Below are 8,040 nucleotides of genomic sequence, written 5' to 3' on the forward strand. Positions count from 1 at the left end.
AAAGAACGATATCTTGGACAAAAAATTAAAAAATTGGAAAGAAAAATCATTGATTATTTTGTGTAGAAATGTTGATTTGTCTGAAGAGGGGCTCAGATAAAAAACTTGATTTTGATGCGGTTTGCAAACTGCATGTGCTAACCATCGTTCTATTCTATTTTACAAAGCTAAACTTGCCATGTTATAACATCTGTGTCCTCCTGGGCCCATCAATAAAACATGTGCTTATTATCTTGAGTTATGCAAGTTCGCGTCCGGCATATGCTGATTTTCTGACTTTTGCTTTCTATTTCGCTTTTGGCTAATGCCACCCAACTCCCCCCCCACACACACACACACTTTTTTTTTTTTTTTTTTTTTTTTAAAACAACCGGACAATACAGCCCACAATTTTTTTTTTTTTTAATGTAAAAATGCCCCCCCCCATCTCTCAGGGATTTTAAGTTTTATCCAATCATATTAGATGTATTTGTGTCAACAAAAAAAACATTGAAAATGACTATAAACTGCATTCAGTGGTAAGAAACTTGATTTGGGAAGTTGCCTCTGAGTTACTATTACCCCCCCAGGTCCCTGGCCTACCAACAATGGCAAAGTTAGATACAAAATCAGTATTTCATGTGGGAGATATCGAGCTCCCTTAAAATATCCATCCTACTCTTAACTGTCAATCACCATAATACCACATTTACTCCAGGGTTGCTTTACTTGAAATTTCCTAAATCATATAACACTTTGAAAAATTCATTTTAGAAAACTTTAAAATAAACATAAAATAAATTAGGCACAAAGTATGGAGAGGAGGAGGAGGATGTCTGGTCATCTTTATTCCTATTTACTTGGACTCCACACGAGGGCAGAATTAGACACCAAAGTCGTTTTTTTAATGCGGAGAAAGGAACAAAAGTTAAAAATTGTCTCAGTCGTGAAGGATTTCTCCTCCACTAATTGAGAAAAAAAAAAATTGAAGAGTAGTACCAGAACAGATACTACACTTTGATCTTGGTCATCTTTGTCACCCTAAGGGTTGTCTATGCTTTTTCTAGCTAGAATCCAGTCACCACAATACCACATTCATTCCAGGGGGTCGTTCTACTTAAAATTCCCAAATCGATTTTTTTTTTTTTACTCCCAGCTCAAAGACCAAGAAATTATTCCTGGGTGCATTCTACCCCGGAGTAGTAGTGGTACCTATCACGGTTCAGTCTATGGGTCAAATATATCGTTTATAAAATACACGATTACAAAATAATTGAATGTCTACAAAATACATTGGATACATTCACGTTCTTTCGCCAAAATGACCATTTATTCGGCATTGAAAGGGTTGATATACCGTAAAACAAACCGACCAATTAAATTTAAAGGTAACGCTTTCCTTTCTTTATGCAGTACTAAGTTGCTTTGAAACATCAGTCCAACGGCATTTGTTTAGGATAACCGCTATTTTAATCAAACTAGTTTTATGTCATACGACGTCGCCCGGGAGTGTGTTTTCACGTTTGTTTCACTTTTCTTCTAAATCATTTTTATTTTTATATAGAATTTTTCAGGTTATTTATTTAATACAGTATAGTAAACAACTTTCTATTCGTCAGCTTGAATGCTTTCAGTATTCGAAAAGTCACAAAGTACTTCATTATTGAAGATTTCAGCTTAAAGATGGCTGCTATTTAAAGAACATTGCGTAAACCAACTTAGTTTTATAATAATTTAGTTCAATTAATAATTTCATGACCAAACAATACCATAATAATTAGGTTATATTAGTATAGTAGGTCCATTATTTTATCATTTATTGCAATATATTTCTTCTCACCTGTTTTTGCTGCAAGACAATGGCAAAAAAATTAATTACAACAAAGCATACTCCTAAAATTTGACACAAATTTTATTCGTTCTTCATCGCATAAAAGGAAATGCCTATTTTGCCTCTGAATAGAGCTGGTAACAATCTCGAAAGGTAATAGTTCTTTACCTTCAGCAAAAATTGAAATTTAGATTCAGCACTGTTCGAAGATTGTATTAACTACAGCCGTTTCCAGGGGTTGGTAATAATGCCTTCTGATGAAGGGTTCAATTTTTGACTCGAGTTGAAATCGCAGAAGTTCATAATGAATGTTCATTTGAAGGAAAAGTCATTAATGACAGGTCAATAATTCAGACTTAAAAAGTCTCTGGGAGACATATATAATAACTTAGTCCAATCATTTAGACTTTAAAATAAAGTCTCAAAGAGACGAAGGGTAGAGGCACCCAAATGCCTCATATCCAGAGAGTTGAGTTTCAGCTTCTACAGCTGCTTGTTTGGAACTCTCTAAAAAAGTAAAGGTATTCAAAAACTCGCCAAGCCCATCTCTCCGCAGTTAAAATCTCAATCAATCTGATTGGTCTAAACAAAGACAGTGGGTGGCCAATCAGCCAATGAGGGGTTTGCTTTTAATTGTAGAATTTCTCACATTATTAACCAAATCCTTATAAAACTAGAATTTAGATAAGGTTGTGTCAGTGTTAGTCATCTTTAACGCTGAAATTTTAATGTGAAAAAAATGGGCATGTATTCGGATGGATTCGATTTCGTAAAAAACAAAAAACAAAAGGAAGAGTTATCGGCCCCTGTTCTTTGGCTGACAAGCGACATCTGTCGGCTGTTCTTGAAACTAAAATACACACATTTGCTTCATGTCACCGACATGCAAAAGTGCCGAATATCTTTCTAAACAATAGCATTATTTCAGCACGGCCCGTATTCTCTACTGGATCTTTATAAATTCGCTTTAGTAGATAGATACTTTACACTATTTGATTATTAAGAAAAATTGGGTTTTTTTTACACCAATATTCGATTATAAAATAATAAATAAGTAAAAAATAGTAAAAGAGTAAGTTATGCAGGAACGAGAAACACAGACACGATAAATGATCACCGAATTGTATTAATATAAAGATTGGATATTATTTTAATTCATAAATTGAAATGACTAGGGAAATTTGAAGCTATTCAAACATGGATTATGTAAGTTTATTGTATTATTTACTAACCAAAGAGAAAAATTAATTGAAGCCGTTTATTTTCTCCCTTTTTTTTCTTTACGATTACTGGTTCTGCCTCATATCCGGTTGCTCTTCATTTTGAATTGATTTTTTTATGGCATCCGTTGTTTGTCAATCATCAGCTGAAAGTACAGAATAAGTAAAGGAAGGCCTCCCCCCCCCTTGTTAAGAAGGGCTTAACTAGGTGCGTCAGAATTTGGGGGAAATTTTTGACACCCTTAACACAAAACTGCGAATAAAATATACAAAACTCGTAATTTCTCTTTTTAAAGTGGTTTGTTTAATTTCTTTATGGAATATACTTCCAAAATAAACTATTAAAGTTTTTTTGAAAAATAATAGAAATATTATTTTAAAAAAAAACAGTGCTTACAAAGTGCCTGTGTGTGCTACAGCAGCCATTTTTTTTTTTTACGTAATAAAATGAATTGAATTTTATGAGTTAAATTTTTTTCAATTTTAAAAACCTATCAAAATTTTTCTATTTGTTCAATTTTTACAATATTTGTAGGTTTAATGCGAAATTTTATGCTCTTTCCAATAAACCGAACATAATATTCTAGACAAACGTTTTATTTTTTTTAAATTCCCCCCATTTTGAAATGTCTATTAAAATGAAAATAATTAATTTTCTCACCTCAGATTTATATATCACAAATTGAAGATAAAAGATCAATAAATAAAATAATCTAATTTAAAACAAAAAAAAGAATAGTTTTGTGCAAATTTATCTGTAAATTCAAAAGTTTAAAACCTTTTTTTTTTAAAACCATGTTGATTTTTTTTTAAGTGAAACCTCACATTTTTAAAATTTTGTCCTGAAAAGATTGAATACCTACAACAATTTTTTCTGCTTCATTCAATGTTTTTTGTTTTTTTTATAATCTTATAAAAAAAAAAAAATCACTTCATAAAGAAGAAATAAAATATATTAAATCAAAAACTCATGTATTTCTTTAAGAGAATTTTAAAAAAATGGAAAATCAGTCGAGTGGAATTTTTTTTAAATGGCAAAAACTGATAAGTGAAATGTGATCATTTTTCATGTTACGATGGCCCATATGACTAACTTTTGTTTACAGCCAGAAATAGAAAGGGAGATTAATTCTGGCACTTAAGGCCACCAAAGTTCTCAACTCGAAGAAAAGGATACATTTGTCTCCCTTTATTCCAGTTGTGAAGCATCTGATATCACAGTATTTTTTTTTAAAAAGGACATGGAATATAAAATATAAATATGGATACATTATTTACAATGAAGAATGGAAGTACCCACTGATTAGTATTTTTTATAGGTAAGTGATTTTTTGGAATATATATATATATATATATATATATATTCATATTCAAAGTAAATAAAAATTTGATTTTCTGGAAATCATTTTTAAAGAAAACCGATGTAAAAAAAAAATTTTAAAAAAACAAATATTGCATATTTTGCTATTAAACCTGTTATTTTTAAATTTGGTCTTTGTTCCTTTTATTGAAAAAATAAAAAAAAATTAGGGTTTGAATTACATTTTTCAAGTAGTTATAAGCTTCGAAAGATAGTCCAATTATTCAAGTTCTTATCACTCATTTTTAATGGCGATTTCTGACACTGCTAGGGCTTAACCTCGGTCCTCTGTAGTGTTTCAAAGGTCGTGGCTTAACCCGGTTAAATGGTAGATTGACCCTGAAGGAGGCACACAGATCAAAACCTCAATTTTTAAAAAAAATTTATTTTCTTTTTTTGCTTTAGTGTTTTCTTCAAATGGTGCTCAATACACGAATATAGATTAATAGTACATAAAAGGTTATTTCGATATTTTCTGTTTTTATCATTCAATAAAGACAAGTGGTGCGTGCGCCTAGGCCATGTGCGCGCGTTTGCGCATACAAAATGTCCACCCGTAATAACATATAGAATTCCATGGTTTAATATTTGAAAAACTACTTGTTTTTCGTCTAATTTTAATTTTTTGACAATACTACACTGTGACAAGGCAGTTTGGTACATGAGTGCACATTTAACAGCCTTGGTTTATGCTCATGCATAGCATAAACAAAGGCTAGGCTGTGAAATGGAAAATAGTCCCAGAGTTCAGGGGTTAATACCATGCAAAAGAAATCAAACAAAAAAAACGTTTTAGCCAATAAACACACAAAAAATACTCCCTCTCTCAGTTGGTCAGAAAGTGGATGTTCATTTTAAGTTAAATTTACATGGAAAAGTGATCACCCACTTTTCGAAAGAGCAATTTCTTCATATCATGAAAACTATTTGTTTGCGACAAAAACGGTTTTGAGATTCGTTTTTAGCACACCGAAATCTACAAAAATAAAATATTTTGTTAGATACGGACGTGAGACGGCCCTTAAAGTAAAATAATACCAATGTTTTAAACTTTGACCCCTATTATGACCCCTTAACATTTATTGTTTTGGACTCAAATCAAGTTATTAAGTTAGATCCATGGCCAAAGAACCTATATCTAAAATTTCAAGTGTTTAGACCCAAAACTGTCGGAGGAGTTTAGTAGAGTTCTTAAAGGTCAAATCGTTGAACTTTGACCTCTTAACAGCCAACTTTCTAGCCAAAAACCGATTACAAAGATTTACCCAAATCTCAATACCCTGTATATTAAATTTCGAGTCTGTAGACTTAAAATTGACAGAGTTATTGCGTAGGGAAATGTAAACAGACAGACACACGCACACACAGACACTTTTATAGATGTATAGATTATTTTAATTAAATAAATGTTCAAATAATTAATGTTTTATTTTGTTATCGTATTGTTGTTGACATTTTTCGATTTTCCCGGTTCTGAAATTGCATTGTCTCCACCTGTTCTGCACTCTTCATAATGAAAAAAAAAGTTGTTTTTTGACAGTAATGCACAAGTGCAAGAAAAAAAAAAAAAAATTGACTTCAATTTATATGATTTTTGGAATATGACATTTTCGTTTCGTGACAATACAGATTTGCATTATTTTTTTTTTCATTACGTGTATAATTCTAAATAAGCACCAATTCTTATAGTTTCAAGCTTATATGCACAAAAAACAGAGAAACATTAAAACTATATTGCAATTTTATGAATATGAATTTTGTATGCATTTAATGAATGCGTACATTTTAAATCAAATTGGATAGTGCTTGTGCAGTTTAGTGCCCATAATATTTTTTTTTTAGGATTTTCAAGTATATTTAATTTTTACAATACTTTTTGTTTATTAAATTGTAAGTATAGAACAGTTAAAAAGTCCCATCAACCATGTTAAGAATGGCTTCATGAAAAACATCATTTCAGCATGGTTTGTAAACTGCACAAGTATTAATTGGACTTTTTCTTTTCTTTTTTTAAATTTTGAATACAATTATCATTTTGGTTGTTATATTTTCACAACGTTTCAGTCGATATAACCCCCCGACCATCTGCGGGTACATCTTTACGAAGTTGGGAATACAATACACGTTTGTAAAAGACTATACGAGGAAGAAACGTCGTGTAATTATAACAAACGATGTGAGAATATTACTTATTTACTTGCCTCCCCACGAGGGCAGAGTTAGACACAAGGTCGGTTTTTAATGTGGGAAAAATCTAGCTCTCCGAAAAGGGACACTCTGGATAGGAACAAAAAAAAAAAAAAAATTGTCTCAGTTATGAGTGATTTCTCCTCCACTGACTGAGGACAGAAAAGGTGAAGTGTGTAAACACCAGAACAGGTACTATACTATGATCTTGGCCCGAAGACCGTCGAAATAACAAATTATCAATCAGCATCTAAAAAATATAATTTTTAGTTTTAACTAACACAAAAAAATATATTCCTTCGAAAAATACCTGCTATTTACGGATAAAGGAGAATTAGAGTTAAAATACGACAGAAACGTAATATTGAAATATAAATATTAAAACACAATAATAATGAAATAGCGAAACAATATAAAAACAAAAAGGATTTTCCGCGAAACAGGTCGCATAATTGTTATTCGTACGTGAAAGCAAGTATTAAATAAATAATAAAAATAAAACATCACCGTCGTTCGTTTTTTCTTTCTTTCTATCAACAAACGTTATATTCGTTTTTACTACGGATGACCCCAAAAACAAAAAATCACTAATAATGAAAACTGTGGCCACTTACTGTATGCGTGTTTCTTGCTTGTACGTAATGTAGATAAATGCACATTAAATGTTCGTTTTATTTTTATTTTATTTACCACGCCTATTTACTTAGCTCCCCACGAGAGAACTAGACAAGATCAATTGTTAATGTGGGGGGGGGGGGAATGAACCGCGTTAACGTTATTATTTAGAAAAAAAAACAAACAATAAAACTACTTAACATGGAAGAGTAGGAATTTATTCTATTTAGTTGAATAAAAGATACTGTAAAAAATTGAATTTTACTGTAAAATAATAAAAAATAAATAAATAGTACGGCCCGTAAATTACCACTTCTAAAAAATTAAAAAAAAAAAAAAACCCTCTGGATTGGCACAAAAATAAAAATTACGCCCGTCTTAGAATGATTTACTCCTTCCGCGGACCAAAAAAGGAAAAGATGAAGTCGAGATCAAAACACATATTACACTTTGCTTTTGAACAATGCGTATATTTATTAGGAACTTATGCAGAGAAGATACCGTGCTGAAATAACGTTATACCTATTCTTAGGATGATGGAAGGGTGTTTTGTAAATATTCTGTACTTTCACCTAACAATTTAATAAACATAATGATACCGTAAAGCTTGAATCGAATTTAAAAAAAAAAATAGCATGGTGTCTTCTCTGTATAAATATTAATAATTAAAATAAAGCGGGTACTTATGCGGTTTATGGATCGTATTTATTATTATTATTATTTTATTTTTTAGGCAAGATATTAAAGTAAAATTCAATTTTTACGTTCTCATTGGTTTATTAAATTGCCAGGTTAAAGACTACTTCTGCAGAATGCGGACCGTGCTGAAATAATAACGTTATTATTTA

At 31.0% G+C, this 8,040-nt stretch overlaps 1 protein-coding gene across 1 annotated transcript in view; it reads right to left on the reverse strand.

Moving 5' to 3' along the window:
* Nucleotides 1–8,040, reverse strand: part of LOC145249559 (membrane-bound acylglycerophosphatidylinositol O-acyltransferase mboat7-like) — a 129,695-nt gene that overhangs the window by 119,675 nt on the left and 1,980 nt on the right. The window lies entirely within an intron of this gene.

The sequence above is a fragment of the Euprymna scolopes genome, chromosome 28 (assembly GCF_053919585.1).
Source record: "Euprymna scolopes isolate OS-2025 chromosome 28, ASM5391958v1, whole genome shotgun sequence".
NCBI lineage: Eukaryota > Metazoa > Mollusca > Cephalopoda > Sepiida > Sepiolidae > Euprymna > Euprymna scolopes.